Source organism: Equus quagga, chromosome 15, assembly GCF_021613505.1.
Source record: "Equus quagga isolate Etosha38 chromosome 15, UCLA_HA_Equagga_1.0, whole genome shotgun sequence".
In the NCBI taxonomy this organism is placed as follows: Eukaryota; Metazoa; Chordata; class Mammalia; order Perissodactyla; family Equidae; genus Equus; species Equus quagga.
The window spans coordinates 51,719,479-51,736,436 of NC_060281.1; the positions used below are offsets into that span (position 1 = coordinate 51,719,479).

Sequence of the window (16,958 nt, forward strand, 5' to 3'; positions counted from 1 at the left end):
TGAAATGCCCTTGAAATTTCCCAGACCAATAAAATTCTCAATGCCAGTATCTGTGTCATTCCATATTACAGGAACACGTTATGAATTTATGTGACCAGCCCTCTGGAGACCAACGTTCACCCTCCAGCAATAGCATTTACACCCCAAAGTCCCTTTAGTGCAATCTGCTGGGCAGCAGGTCAGATCCACCCAAGGAGATGGGATCACAGAAACCAAGCAGACACCATGACCCGGAAAGAGATCCCCTGAACCCCAGCTGTGCCAGGACCCAGACTGTTCATACACCACATACAACAGAAGCAAGGGCCCAGAGCACTGCCCACTACCGGTATCATCTATGGGAAGTATAATAAAAACATTTGTACAGTGTTTTTGTTGGCACCACTCACATAAACAGCTATCTTTACTATACATATTAAAGATTTTCTTCTTATTATCTTTAAACTAAATCAGGGTATAGGGCGTTGCTCTGGTCTCTCATGCGTATCCAGTAAAACAAAAGATTATCAGGAAGATGTCTGCCCCACCCGGACACCAGAAGCCTCCACCACCCAGAGACCAGCCCCTATATAACTGGCCTATAGTCTTTGTTTTACAAGATGGTTCTTTCAGACATTAGTCATCCACCCTCTCCCTTGCTAGGAAGCTGTAATAAAACCCAAAACCCTTTCTCTCCTACCACTTTGCCTCTCAACTATTGGGGTGTCTTTTGGCAAACAGACTGTCCACCTTGGGCAGTAACACTTTTACAGTTTACAAAACATTTCCAAATACAATCATTCAATTAAAAAATGTGTATTGAGTGCCTGGTATGCACCAGAAACTGGAATGAAGTAAATAAACACTTTGTCAAATAGTGCTACATGATAGTAATCAATTCTTCCAAGAATCTTGTAAAGCAGACAGAGTAAGTAATATGGCCCCCAGTTTAAGATGGAAAACTGAGGCAGAGAGAAGTTAGTGGCTTGGTATAAGCTAGAAAATGTTAGTGTAAGCGGAGTCTAGGGCTTGTGGCCCATGGTCCATGCTCTTTCCTTTATCTGTAAAATGTGTCTCCATTCTGCCCAGAATTTTTGTCATGTTTCATCCCAAAGGGCTCATACTCCTAACTGAGAACAGTAAAGCTAGAAAAGCAGGATCAAGAGAGGGAGGAAAAAGTCAAGTGATTATATAAAAGGGGTAGTGGGAGGGGGGAGATGGGAAAACTAGATTGCCCCAGAATGAACAATTAATTCCAATATTCAGCCTTGACCTTTACACTAGCCCCAAACAGCAGGCTTACAAATTCTGCTTGTGTGTGCATGTCCGGGATCTCACTAATGGCTCACAGGAGAGGGACTTTTGAACTGATTGATATTCTTGGCGCAGAAGAACAATGTCAGTGCAACTCCTAGGCAAATCGCTGTCTGAGAAAATGGTCCACCCAGGCAAGCTTTTTTTCAGATGGTTCAGAAGCGATCACATCTGAGCAACGTGTTTTCTTGTGATCTCTCTTTGACCCTGAGATGTGGGGTGCAGAAGGAGGCCTCTCAGAGGCTGCCCTGCCTGCCAGGTGGCTTGGGTCAGGCAGGCTCCATTCAGACACACTTCACCTGTGCCCTCCATTTAAATGCTGTGCTAGGATTTAAAGAGTGGAGAGCCCAGTGGAAATAATAAGAAAAAGATGAGTCTTTTTAAGAGGAAAGGTCCGTACGACATGGAAGGGGAGGGAAAATAGCCGATCCTCTCTACACACAACTGGAGACCCATGTGTCTCTCTAAGGATCTTCCTCTGCCTTTGGGAGGTAAAATATGGGTCACATAAATACAGCGATGTTATGGCAATTACTCACTGGTGACATGTAGAGAAGATTCTGTTACCTGTAACAGGCTAGTAAATACGGACACGACATTTTAAAACTGCTTCTGCTTACAGAACCAGAGGCTCAGATTTCTCTTCTTTTTCTCTCATCACCCGTCCCCATTCACATCCTCTTTCCCTTCAACACATTCTGCCTAAATCTCCAAATAATATCCCCAATCACTCACAACGGGCCCATGGCAGCAGACTCCTTAGTCAAGTTTCCCTTCTGGCTTCAAAAGGGAAGGAAAAATATATCTGTACTTTCAGAATGAGCACTTCCAGGACATCAGAGATTGAGGGCTCAGTCATCTGAGGGTGTTTCTCTAATCTGGAATTCCAAATTTAGCAAGTGATGTGGCCCAGGCTGAGAGAATTTCTTCCTTTCCATGAACTTCCACCTATCCGCAGAAATGGAAACTGGAAACGCTCATGGGAGGCACACTTTCCGCGCAGGTTTTCAGTTACTTTGCAAACTCCACCTTAGGAATTTCCAAAGTCTCTGAGTTCATTGGAATTTTCTCTTTTTATTAAAGTGAAACACGCTTGCTGAGGCTGGATGGACCAAGTGATTCAGCGCCGTGAAATGGAAAAGGATTGAAATGGTAAACAGGAGCGCTCAGGGTTCCACCCCCAAGTTCCTTTGTGACTATGGGTGAGTCTCATATTCTCAGATTCCTTGCCTATGAAATGAGGATGCTGTCAAATCCTGTGCCACCACGTCATGAAGATGTTTTAAAGTTAAAATAATACATGATAAATCTTTAGGAAAAAAGCTGCCGAAAGTACATTCAAAGGGAACTTTGTAGTTATTTACTATTATTATTGCTCCCTCTTAAATTCTGAAATGTTTTCAGGAGTAGAAATTTTTAAAGAGACATTTCGAGACTCCTTTTTTCAGTAATAATTATTAGTAAGATATTTCTTGGGCGTTATCTAAAACCGATCGTCATAGACTTTCGTAACATTTGCTCTTGGGTTATTTATTCCTGATGGGATAGGGAGCACAGAAAACACGCGGAATTAGAAGACCATATTGTTGTAAATTGCATCCATGTGATGTCAATGGGTCTTTTAATTTAATACTAGAATACCCTGCCACAGCCATTCTCAAAGTGTGGTCTGTTGACCCCGGGATTCCCTTTTGTGGGTCCGTGAGACCAAAACTATTTTAATAATTATACTAAGATGTTATTTGCCTTTTGCACTATGTTGACATTTACACTAATTGTGCAAAAGCAAAAGTGAGTGGAACAGCTGCCGCCTTAGTGCCAGTTGAGGCGAGGGCTCCAGGTGGCACTAGTAGTCACTGTGTTCTTTAGCACCACACACTTGCGGAAGAAAAGAGGGGAAAATGGTTTCATGTTCTCAATAAAACAGAAAAAATGATTGATTTTAATCTCAACCCTTAACTAGACGTCGTTTCAATATTCTGTGTGATGAAATAGGAAGTGTGCACACAGCGCTTCGACTATACTCCAACACATGTACAGTTTTTGAGTAGCAAGCTGAAATCGCCTATTTTTTCACAGAACACCATTTTTTCTTGAAAGACAATTGACAGCAAACTATTGTTATTCAGACCTGGCTACTTAGACTTTTTCTTGAGATTAAATAAAGAGAGCTTGTCACTGAGAGGAAAACAACCGCCACTATTTGCTGCCAAAGATAAAATTTGAGCCTTCAAGCAAAAAAGAATTTTGGAAAACTTGTGTGTGCTAATGTAAACCTGACAGCCTCCCAATGCTTAACGACCTTTCCAACGAGGTCAATGATATTAACAAATGTGACTTTTAATATATTGTATAGCCAATAAGTGGGAGGTCAACTATTCACTCAATGAATCAACATTTTCCAAATGATAGATGCATTATATGGCAAAATCACGCTTGGGCAAAAGATCCATTAGGAAAATATAGTTAGGGGCCGGCCCGGTGGCACAGCAGTTAAGTTCTCACGTTCTGCTTCGGCGGCCTGGGGATTGCCGGTTCAGATCCCGGGTGCAGTCATGGCATAGCTTGGCAAGCCATGATGTGGCAGGTGTCCCACATATAAAGTAGAGGAAGATGGGCACGGATGTTAGCTCAGGGCCAGTCTTCCTCAGCAAAAGAGGAGGATTGGCAGCAGATGTTAGCTCAAGGCTAATCTTCCTCAAAAAAAGAAAGAAAATATAATTAATTTTATTAAAATTCATTTTTTTGCTAATATGTGCTGAATTTATCATTGTTATTTTAAACAAATAACAATTTTTTAAATTTTTTTGTTTTAATTTCACAGAAATTAATTATGCTAATACATATTGAGTTTCTCATTGTCATTTTAAACAAAGAAAAATATTTTAAATATTCTTCAGTTTTATTTTCTAATATGTTAGATATAACCCACATAAACAAAAGCTTCTTAAGATCCTCAACAATTTTTAAGCATATAAAGGGATTCTGAACCCAAAAGCTTTCAGAGTCACTGTCCTGACAGCCTTAGTCTTATTCTTTGTAGTGAGATACCCCTAACACAAGAAGAGAGGAATTTTCCATCACAAGTAAATAAATGCTTTCTTAATCGAGAGAGAAACGAAGAAAATATTCATATAGATAAGATTATAGTCAAAGAAAGCCTCTCTAAAGAGATCGTGGGATGTATTTTCAAATCAGACCGCTGCATTTTAGTGACCTAGATTGAAATCATTATCATACAATTTACTCAATCTCGTGACAAATATTTTGAGTTCCTACGAACTGTCAGCACTGTGTTAGGCTCTTGGGATACAAAGATAAATGAAATACGGCATGCCTTCGGGGAGCTCAGGGTTTATAAAATGAGCAGAAAAGGGAATTCTTCTCACACTCATTTTATTTACTTGTGGATTCATTCAGCAGATGTTGCTGGAGTGCTGACTCTGAGCCAAACACTAGGATAGATATTGGACTGGCAGACACCGGCTCTGCTCCCCTTCTCAGAGCTCACAGTCTCTCGGCAAAGTTAGGAGGAATTGCACAGGTGAACCTTTCACCCCAGTTAGGACAGGTCCTCTGGAGGAGAGGGCTCCGAGAGGTTTCCCAGGAGCTGAACCTGGTCTGGAAGGACAGAAATAGACTTCCCATGGAGGAGACTTTTGATAATCCAGTAGCACCCCCTTAGCCGTAATCTCACTTTCCACGGTTTCAGGCACCTGTGGTCAACCACAGTCCAAAAATATTAAGTGGAAAACTCCAGAAATAAACAATTCATAAGTTTTCAATTGTGTGCCATTCTGAGTAGTGTGATGAAATCTCGCTGTCCCCCTCTATCCCATCCTGGCCGTGAATCATCCCTTTGCCCAGCGGATTCACTGTGTATGTGCTACCCACCCCTTAGTTACTAAGCAGCAGCACCTTGGTTATCAGACCAACTGTGGTGGTATCGCCGTGCTTACGCACAAGTAACTCATTTTACTTAATAATGACCCCTAAGCACAAGAATAGTGATACTGACCATTCAGATATGCCAAAGAGAAGTTATTGTTGTTAATCTCTTACTGTGCCTAATTTATAAATTAAACTTTATCATAGGTATGTATGTGCAGGAAAACAGATAGTACGTCTGGGGTTCAGTACTGTCTGTGGTTTCAGGCATCCACTGGGGGTCTTGGAACGGATCCCGTGTGGATAAGCGGGGACAACTGTAATGGTAATAAAGAACATTCCCACCGGAAGAAATATTATATATGGACTATGAAGAGAGCTGGAGAAATTGAAAAAAGATCAGTGCAGTCAAAGCATAGAAAGTCAAAGGAAGACAGAGACAGAACAGGCTGGCACGGTGAGCAGAGATCCGAGTTCAACTAACTGGTGAGTAGCAAAGTTGAGATTGCAATCTGGACCTGCCTCATTATAGTGTTTAACTAGTATCTCACTAATGCCACTTAAAAAAGTAAATTATAGTTTAGTACTTACGATATGCCATGAGATACTTTACAACGCATTTGCGTGTGTCTCTCACAACAACACTACGAGGTAGGCACACAGAAGTTCCCATTTTACAGACAAAACGAATGAGGCACAGAGAGGCAAAATGACATGCCCAAAGCTACACAGTAAAGAAGTAGCAGAGGCCGAATTGAAACCAAGGCAGTTTGGCTGCAGAGTCCACACTCTTCACCACTTACTACTCCATTTCCTAGTCCACACAGTTAGTTGGTGGCAGAACCAGTATCCCAATCGGGTCTGGGTCAAGTCAAAGCTCCTCACCACTCTTCTGCATGACTATTCCTGCTCCCTGGATTGGAAATCAGCTTGGCAAGGGCTGGCTGTGAAATTGCATCATCTACTGTGCAACACCTTCAATATCTCTGAAGACTGCGCACCTCCAGAAAGCCCTGGGTGAGGATGGCTGAGGGATCCCAGGCTGCTTCCTGGGTCTCAGCTGACATGTGAGGGACACCTGTGAAGCAAGGAGGAATATGCTGTTGAGGAAAATCAAAGCTGAACCTTCCTTTCCTCATTCCAGATAAATTATATTAATTTACAGCCTATTACCTAATGGGGTTGCGGTTTAACTTCCTTCTCTCAAGCCTTTTATGGAAAAGCAGTAAAGACGAGGACAGCCCACACAGGGCACACTTGACTGTTTCAGGAGAAATTCCCAGCGCCACACCCTTGCTTTCTTTGGTTTATTGAGTTTAAATTTGTAGCAGGCATGTGTATTGATGCAATTTGCAAAAGTTGCTCAAGATAAAGCATTTGCTAGAGAATATAAGGGACTGGAAACAATGATAGTCTTCAAAAACATGTTACTCATGTGATTATCTCCTATTAAAATGAGTAAGAGGAGGAAAAAACTGGTTTCGATTGTGCACTACATTTAATTTCTGAAGAAAGGAATATCTAAGCAATTACATCGATGATGTTCCACTCACCCCAGAGCAGTGGGCAATCGCCTCAGGGAAAAATGTAGAGTCATGCTGTTTTGCAAACAGTTTTTACAGCATAACTGCTGGGCCTACAGAAACACAGTTGTGCCAACACCTCCCTTTCCTCCTCTCCTGAGCCATCTTTCCCATCATGATTTCTAAAGGCATTTGCTTACAAATATATATCCTCAATTTTCCATAGTGAAAATGTTTTTCTAGAGCAGTTGGGATCAGGTTCAACCGACAGTGATCGAAAGTCAAAATAAACGTGGTTTAAACTTGATGAAAATTTGTATAACCTCTCACGTGAATGTAGCTATCCACGACTGGAGTGATGACTCCACCATGATCAGGGCATCCAGTGCTTTCTAGCTTGATGTTCCAGTATTCCCAGCACACAACAGGATCGGCCACGAGCCATCACATCTGTATTCCAGGCAGCAGGAAAAAGGAGGCAGGATAAGGCCACATTATCTCCTTTAGTGACACTTCCGAGATACTGTCCACACCACTGCTATTTACAGCCCCCAGTTCTTTCACTCAAGAGGACAGGGAGAATCGACGTTGGAAGACAATTAGGTCTCCCCTTCAGCCACCCAAGCATCTCTGTGTACCCTTGTGTTTCCATGTTTAAAACACACTCAATGCCCCCACCAGCCCCCGCCCGGAGAAAGAATCCCAAAGTTCCATCAGATTCATGCATCTGAGTCTAAGCCCAGGATTTTTAGATCACGCTTAGTGCGCTTCATCAGAATGGATGTGGCTACTCATGTTCTGGGGGCCTGTAAAAAATCTAAGTTATCTGATATAACAGATTGAATAGTACAATAGGAGCAGGATAAACATCAAACAAACATTTCTCCCATTCATAAAAAAAAAAAGGATAAAAGTCACACAATGGTTACTTATCCCTAAAAATTTCAGCTTCCACAGGGAGAAAGAGAAAAAAAAATGTCCGGCCTTCTGGTAGACCCCCATTTGCTTCCAAGGAAGGATTCCCTTGTCCACTGTCATGTGTGGACGCTGGTTCTCCTCCTTGGGAAATATTTTCTTGTCCATAACACTCAAAAGCGTATGCCCTTTTTGAAGACTTAACAGTTTTCACAGCCTTCCTGTTGGTACTGGCCTGGGGACGTGGAATCACTTAGGGACTGAATGGTCAAAAGCTTTTGTAGGCCGGGTTGTGACCTCTTTGTCAGTACAAAATTTAGTGGGCTCGGGTATGTGAATTCAATCCATTCTGCTTGTAAGCTGCCACAAAGATCTTGTCTGAACACAGTTTTATGCCTGATATCTTCATTTTCTTTTACTTCATAATCTCTACGCTCCACAAATACTCTCTCTCAAGCTAGGCTTCTTTAGTAAGCCACTTCACAAGGGAGGTCCAAGGTGACTCCTCCAGCTTAAGCCATCACGTTTGGATTCTAGCCAGCAGGAAGGAGGAAAGAGGCAGGGGAAGAGCTGGCCGCTACCCTTTAAAACACCCCTGGGGGCTGTACACGTGCCTTCTGTTTATACCCACTGACCAAAGCTGAGTTACCTGGCCACATCTAGCTGCAAGAGGGAATGTAGTTTTTCTTCTAGGTGGCCATGACACCACTAGCGTTCAGGGCTTTGTTATTGAGGAAGAAGGGAAACATGAACATTCAGGAATACCTAGCAATCTTACCATACTTATAGGTATATATTTTTTGTGAGTTTAGGGAAATGAACAATTACTGTAGAGATTATAATGTGTATAACAACAAGGGAAGAACGAGCAGTGTTCAGGGGACATTCTGAAAGAGATGCTGCTTACCTCAGCTGCCTACTCTAGATCTTGAATTGTAACAGTAGTGGTCGATTGTGGTTCTTCAGCCAACACACGACGAGGCCTGTCAAGTGCTAGGGACTGGGTATTGGACTAATAAGCGAAACATGGGTCTTGACGTGCATCTGTCTAATTTACACTGAGGAAGTTTCTGAAAGCTGGAATTTTATGCAAACTACTAAAAGATCAGTTGAGAATGGCTAAACTCACCCAATTGATACATGCAGTTTTTCAAACAACTGGACTTGGCACTCTACACATTAATCGAGAAATGATATACAGTGTGTTCTCATGAAATTTCTAATTCGTCTTTGCTGGGGAATTGGGAAACCTTCAGTAAGGTGGAACTGAAGGAAGTGCCTTATTGCAGCTCTTGCTTGGATCCTGTTCTTTCATTTCCCTCTTTGATTTCACATCTATGGTTATAGATGATTTCCTTGTATACAGTGATTTCCTTGTATCAAGGCTCGCAGTTGGAGTTCCGTGGGAGATTCTCAATCTTGCTTCCTGCAAGAGCTAAATATTCATGCTTTAACAACAGTTTGCATCAACCACAGTTCTCAGGTCTGCGTCCTCCAGCGAGGACACCTGACAGTCTGAGGGTTATATTGGTTAACCCTGGAAGAGGTCTTCTCTTTGTGCATGTTCTCTGGTACCTCTCTGACAAATGCTTTTGACCAACTTCCTCATGGCTCCGAGGGTCACAGAGTCTAGGGCTCTTCCTCTCCTATGGCGCTGAATGTTCCGTCTGTGGCAGGAGCTTGAGTAGGAGTGGAGTGGGCAGCGAGGGGGCCTCATTTCCTCCACTTGGGCCATATGTCATAAGACTTGAGACATGACCTCAATGGACTATGGACTGGTTTTATCATGGTGGAAACGTACCTTGATCCCCAAATGGAACTTCTACATCCTCTCAAGTACAAACTCCTCTGAAAATCAAATTACGAAGAGATAGAAGCATGGACTTCACTTGTTTTTCTGCAGCAGTTTAGCTCATTTTAAGGACTCGAGGTTGATTTCCATTTATTTGCCTTTGAGCACATGAGAAATGCTTATTCTCCAAAAATCCAGTTTTGGGCTTTTAAGTCACTTTCTGGAGTAGAGATGATTTTCTGCACCAAGGGTAAAAGTGTGTGAAGAATTCTTCAAACAGGGCTCTGGTCAGCTAGAATAAAGATGTCTGTACATCATCATCATAAAGCAAGGGCAGGCCATCATGTGGTCCCAGCTTGGGAACCTCAGTCATGCAGCAGGTGAGGAAAGACACAAGGAGCAATGCCACTCCTTCATTCCAGACGCAAGTCAGACTCTCTTGTTTACTGGGTGTTACTCACAAATTCTGAAACATCAATAAGCTTTCTCACTCAAGCACCTGTGCATTTATCAGTATTGCTTGTGAGATTTTTTACTATTCTTTTCTAGCCTGGTATCACTTTCTCAGTACTATCAGCTACCTGAAAACCTCTTTCTATTCTTTGAGGGTGAAAGGTTTTATTTTGAGATAAATGGAGATAATGTTACTCAATCTTTGTTCCACTTAAGAAATACTGGGTTAATGAATTAGGAACATACTTGGAAAATAACTTGAATTCATTCAAGACAGAATTTGTATAATAAAGCCTTTAGAAGTTTACCAGTTGTTCTTTTCTAATTTTATCTCCATTTCGAATATTTTAGGGAAAATATACTTACACATGAAGCCCTACTTTTAAGGACAGACTCTATTTTTATTATTAAATGTTCAATATCAAGAAATTCTCATTAACTGGAAGATATTTTAAGATTACATTCAAATTCGTTCTATTATTAATTGGAAAAAACCTACAGAGTGAGAAACTTCTTTTCTCTCTACTTGCAACCAAGGAATGAGTTCTATTCCCATGGAATCAAACAAGGATTGCAACCAAGGAATGAGTTCTATTCCCATGGAATCAAACAAGGATTCTTTAGCTCTCATTTAGTGTGAAATTAAGAAAAAATTCAGTTATCTCAAGGATAGAATACATTTCACAAAGTCTGTCACGCCATTATTTTTATGAAATCCTGTTTTCAAGAAAAACAACATAGGGAAACAATCTTTTAAAAGTCTGCTTGGAAAGCCAGTATTAAGGATAACTCTGTTATGATACATGCTTGGTTTTCTAGAGAAAGCACAACATCTGCAACAAAAGTCTGTATTATAACAATGTTATAAAGCTGTCTTGTCCAATGTGGTAACCACTAGCCACATGTGGTGAATTAAAGCTTAAATTAAGTAAAATTAAACATTTCATCCACCAGTCTTAATTGCCACCTTTCAAATGCTCAGTTATCTCTTACGGCTACTGACTACCACATGGCAGAGCACAAATAACAGTTTCAGCCCTGCAGAAAGTTCTATTGGACAGCTCTGTTCTACTGTCTACTCTATTCTAGATTATGTGTCAGAAGAATGGCTCAACAGACAGAGAAGCAGACTAAGACATTGAGAGGGAGAACGCAAGAAGGAAATAGAATGGGAGAGGCTTTGAAACAAAACATGTGAGTTGGTGTCACATATTAGCCATCTACGGGAAGAAAATCCATAGCAGTACTTCTTCTTTTTATGGTACTTTAAAACACTTTTTGTATTTCTCTTTGGTGTATGAAAGAGGCTAGGAAGTCATGAACTAGGTACATTTATCTCCTTTGGAAAAACAGAGAAGCGTATATTTCCCCCAAATTATTGTCATTACAAAACATTCCTGAACATCACTGTGTGCGAATCATTGTGTCACTAAAATTAGCAGCAGATTCCGTTGAGAATAGGAAGGAAACATGGGCAGGACAGACATTCTAAGGAAACAGAGAAAGCTGAAATCCCGACTCATAGTTTCCGACAGTTGCACTGTACGCTATTTTAGAACCATCCACCTTTTAGTGAAGTCCAACCCCCTATTCTACAAATGAGATAATTGAGACCCAGAGACAAAGAAGTGACTTGCCCGAGGACACTTACGATGTCACTGGAACAAGACTATGGCAAGGTCTCCTTTTTAATGTTATCTTACATTACTACTACCCACTTACCTTAGATGCTAGCCAAACGGATACTCCAAAACTCCCTTTAAAACAACCAATATGATAAAATAATTGCTTTTTAAAATAGGTAAAATATCATGGTTCAGGTAAACACTACAATTGTGCAAGTGACTATTTGCCAAATATCTCTTCCTGGTTTGTTTCTTCATGAAACTATTTAGGGTCTGGTCACTTGCTCCGTTGTTCTCTGGCCCATCCTCAAAAGCTAAAATGACTCCCTCATCTCTGGCTCTGTCAGAAGTTGGATGGGTACTAGTGAAGTCCCTACCTCTGAGTACGACCTTCCTGACCAGGGCGACCTTGGAGAATGGGTTACTTCCAGCACCTCAAGTGAATTTCGGGTGGGATTCCAGCTGCTTCTGGTTTGCTTTAGAGCCCAAGGCCACAGTCCTCTAGGAGAACCTGAGGTGGACCCTGGTCTTGGCCTTGGGGATCAGCAGAGCAGTGGTTAAGAGCAGAGACCGTGTGTCAGAAGGGCTTGCCTTCCAATCCAAGCTTTCCCCTTATGTATGGTCAAACCACTGGGTGACTTCAGCCTCGGTTTCCTTACTTACAAAGCTGACACAACAAGACCCATTTCCCTGTGGTTTTGAAAGGATTAAATTGGTTACAGTCTATGAACAGCATAGTATATTAGTGCCAGAAACATGAGACTCACTCCACGAAAGGTGATGCTGTCATTGACCCAAGAACCCCAGGAAGTGGCAGAAAGACACCTCGGGTGTTCTTGCTTCCAATCAGCCACTCTGGAATCGGTCTTCAGATCACGGTTTCTCTGCCACCAGCTGAGGGAGCATTTCCAGTTTTAGCTCTCAAATTTTGCTATTTTAATATATGCATCAGACCACAAGGTGGTGCTTTCTTCTAAAGTTTGCTATTAGGAGGCTTCTCCAGCCACAAAAAGTGAATAGCAAAGTGCGTTCAACACTCCTATCAAGGGCCAACTTCCTAACCCTAATACAAATATCAGGTGGGCTCCAGCCCTCTGTGACTGAACAGCAAGGAGCACAGGCCGTATATGGAGCATCTGGTTCTCCTTGCTCTTCCGCTCTCTAGCTGGGAAGCAAGTGGGAAGAGCCCCAACAAAGCGGAAGCCTTTATTTGGTTTCTTTTTCTATGGCATTAGGTAAACTCCTGTCAAACACACACAGTGTGGTTTCCCCCAGTTTCTGGGTTACTCAGTCTGCAAGTGAGCAATGGTTCACAGAATGCAGTGATGAGGCAAAGAAGGAGGGTGTCCTTGTGACAACTGCCATGAGGTGGCGAAAAGTTCACTTCCTCCTTGTGGCATAGTGACTGAAGCCTCTGGCCGTGAGTACAGTTCACGGGGTTCTGAGTGTAAAGCAAATGCCCACCCCTCTTAATTTTCATGTTGCCAACATGCGTGCCTGCTGGGTTAACCACCTTAGATGTGTAGAGCAGCTTGGATTGTCTAAAGGACTTTGCAACCAATTTGCTGCCATTACTGAGAGGCAAGGTAGGCTCACCAGTCCTGAGTCCTAGTCCTGCCTCAGTCACTCCCTGCTGTGAGACTATGGGCAATTCCACAAATTTTGTCACCTATGAAATGGTGGGGAAAGAAGGCATGTGGACCAGATTTCCCAAGGTCTCTTTAACACCAGCATTCTGTAAGTACAGTCTCATTTGTCCCCCATTTTTCTAGAAGAAGTTCTGTGTCAGCTAAGGTTTGGGTTATTCTAGAGGCTAGGAGGGTTTTAGGGGGAATACCAGATAAAGCCAAGAAAAGATAGTAAGAGGTCAAAGGCAGAAAGAAGACAGAGCTGGGAAGGGCTAGGCTTGGAGACCAAGAGGGTACTGAGAAGAAGGGAGGAGCTGGAGAGAGCAGAACGTGGATCCTGTAAATCTGGGCTGAGACATGAAGGCAAAGCGAGAGGTGCTTTGTGGGGAATGGCCTCTGTAAAGGGAGAAAAAAAGGAAAAAATAGGTAAAGGGTTTTCCTTGGATCCAGCCAAAGGATTAACTCTAAGACTTTTCTGGCTGATCCTCTGATAACAGCCTTCTGAAGGCTGGTGTAGACTTCCCTGCACCAAGTTCTTTGACCTCTTAATCCTTCTGAAAGTGACCTGCCCTCTCTACTAATGAGAAGAGACAAAAATAAAAGAAAGTTTGCCGGCAGTCATTCCAAGAACATTCTGTTGATTTTCTCAACACTTTCAAGGCCCCATCCAACAACCTTTCATTAGTAAATAACTCAAAGGCCAATACGTGAGTCACGACAGCTATAGTCGATAAACTACACCATTAATTCATACCTCACAGTATTTTCCTTTAGTCTGTTACTATTTTGAGTGAAAGAATCAATCAGGATCAATGTCATTTTAATAGATTCAATTTCATTTTAATTAAGAAATTCACAAATTTTTCTTCTAAGAATGAAAACACTAACACTTGGCGGAAGGCGGAGGGGCTGAAAGATGAGTTTGACAGCACCAGGCTGTTTGACTCACATTAAGTACAAGACAAGATCGCCACATTCCACAGGTCACTGACTTCGAAGGGGAGCAGCTTTCGTCCTTTGGAAACGATCTGACTCCGCTTCTTCGAATTTGATGAGCATTCTGGTCAGTTTACTTGGGAATCACATGACCCTTATTTATTTGATACTGGACATTTTATTTTCTGGTGAAAAAAATGAAAGTTACTAAAAATATGAACAGACTTCCCATATGGTCATCTAGTCACATATATGTATTAGTGGAGACTGGTCGTATTAGCAGAAGTTATATACATATACATAAATTAAACGTTACCTTTTAAGAGATTATATAAAAATGTGGAGAACTGCTATCTCTTAGGGGAAAATGTCAATGCTTTACCCTTTCTTTTATTTAATCCAAATGTAATGAGTGCTTAATGTTTCTAAGTCTGTGGATTTTTTGAAAAACTTGTTTTAATCCAAGTTCATCACTGAATACATCAGACTTTTATAAGAGAGAAATTCTTGCCAAAAAGGAGTTGCCATTGCTGTGTATCTTGAGTGGTTTCTCTGTGTAAAACTAAAGGAATAAATCAGACAAGAATGTTATTCCAAGAAAACAAGGTCACAGTTACATTGTCTTTAAATTTCACCCATTCCCCTTCTGTTTAATAAAATAAATTTATAGCTTTAAGGTACAACTCTGCAGCTAACCATGCATTTTCTTTCACAATGGTTGTCCAACAAGCGACTGAAAGATTTTTATTTTGCTTCTGTTTGGAGCATGACCCTGAAAGAATCTAGAAGTAAAATTATACTTTAGTTCTAGTCAAAGAAAAAAATAATTTTTAAGAGTCAAACTGGAGCAGCAAATGTGTATGGGAGCAGCGAGAAGAACATGCTTTGAAAGGATTTCACAAAATTACTTTCTCATCAGTTTTTAGATTTGTTTTATTCCTTTAAATTGATGATTTTATCTTTTCCTGTTAAGTGTGGATTTGACTTTTGGTTCATCGAATTGGAGTGTTGATGGATCATCGGTCTTTAAAATTAAAATGCCAAGCAAAGAACGTGGCTCCCAGGAGCCCTTGCACCCCTTCATGGGTGAGTGGTGTTCAGTCAGGCACCCCCGGCAGGAAGTCAGAGCTGTCGTGGAGGCAGGAGGACCACGGTTTGACGGCTGAGAGTTCACAGCAGCTTCTGGGCTGTTTAACCTCATGACTCATTGTCTGGCTATAAATCTATTTTTTATTAAAATATAATTACACATACATGGTGACAAAGTTCGCATATTATGGCAAGGCATTTTTCACACAAGAAAAGCTGCAGACAGATTGCTGGAGGTGCAAGGAACTAGATTTCTCCACCTCCGGCTCGCTGGCTACTGTGCTGGGACCGTACCTCTCACAAATCACTTTCAAAATTCTCCTGGGTCTCCAAAAACTGCTCAATTCCCTCCTCTCACCCTTTTTTCTACCATCTGCAACAGGCCTCCATCACGTAATAGACAGGAACAAATACAGGCAAATCTGCCTGCTTGCTGAGATTTATTTGTAACCCCAAAATCAATACTCGCAGCACATTACAGTGATTCACAGACCTGTTCAGAGCAGGGGAGAATCTGAGTTACCAGAGCTCACGTTCCCAGCTGAACAAGGATGCTCTGCCTTCCTGCTTCAGCTCTTACCTTTAAATAAAGCGTCCTTTTTGCTCTCTAGTTACTGCCACATTCTTCGCATTGCTGTGCTTTCTTTGGGTGATTTCACTGTTTATAATAAGGCCCCCAAGCCTAGTGCTGAGGCACTGTCTAGTGTTCCCAAGCATAAGCAGGCTGTGACGTGCCTTGCGGAGAAAATATGCATGTTCCCTAAGCTTCGTTCAGGTATGAGTTATAGCGCTGTTGGCCATGAGTTCAATGTTAATGAATCAACATTATATATTGCATAAAGTGTCTTTCAACAGAAACACACATAAAACAAGGTTACATAATGATCCATTAATGAAAATGTGACCAGAGGCTCACAGGAGCCTAATCTATATTTCCTCTAGGAGCAATGGGTCAGTGTCACTAATTCAATATTCACAGCAACTTTATAGAAGGTAACAGCCACTAATAACAAGAATCAACTGGAACTACCTTTAGTAGCTTTTCTGCTTCCCCAAATGCATGTTCCTGCTATTTTTTTTTTTTTTTTGAAGAAAGGAAACTGGAAAGAAGACAGATCAGAGAAGAGAAATGAATATTTTAGAAAGAGAGAACGTAAATCCTAGGATGAGGAGTAAAAGGCAATGGGGTTTGTTGAGTGTGCAGAAGAGGTATGTTTAAGAGCTTTCTGACCTCCGCTCCAGGAGAGGAGCAAAGAGGCAGAGTCCTGCACTAAAGCGGATAAGATTGTGTTTGAACCCAGTGGAACATCCCACTCGTCAGGGTGATGAAACTTTAGAACACGGACTTCCACCCTTAGAGAACTTCAAGAAAAGATGAGAGGACCGACATTAACTCACAGGATTGCTAAACTAAATTTGAGAGTTCCAAATCAGGCACTCAGACTGGCCTTTTACAGCTCTGGGATGCTGTGAATAGCACCCATCTGCAAGCGGCCCTGCTAAGCTGAGAGGCAAGGTGTGTCAATAGGGGATGTTTTCCCCAGGATAGACTGAACTAGTTTGAAGACGCCCAAGTAGAGACTAAAGCTAGGCCACCGGCCATATTCTGACCAACATTCTCCAGACTTCATTTCCTGGAAGGTGAGGTTTTATTTCACCACTGAGGATGCGGGGAGGGTGGGGAGAAAGACTGTGTATGAGTGCGTGTGAAATTAGTGATTTGTCTTTTTTATATTCATGTTTCAATTTTATATGAGGACATATTATTCAGCGTCTTGCTCTTTTCTCTGAAGTGCCAGCGTGTGGGTGGCTTGCC

The 16,958-nt window shown here is 41.8% G+C and overlaps 1 long non-coding RNA gene across 1 annotated transcript; it reads right to left on the minus strand.

Moving 5' to 3' along the window:
* Positions 1–4,174: 4,174 nt before the first annotated feature.
* On the minus strand, positions 4,175–15,854 carry LOC124226006 (uncharacterized). Its single transcript, XR_006885184.1, has 4 exons — positions 15,723–15,854; positions 14,067–14,238; positions 7,028–7,154; positions 4,175–6,259 (listed from the first exon to the last, which is right to left on the minus strand). It is a non-coding gene; the product is annotated as an uncharacterized LOC124226006 (long non-coding RNA).
* Positions 15,855–16,958: the final 1,104 nt, after the last annotated feature.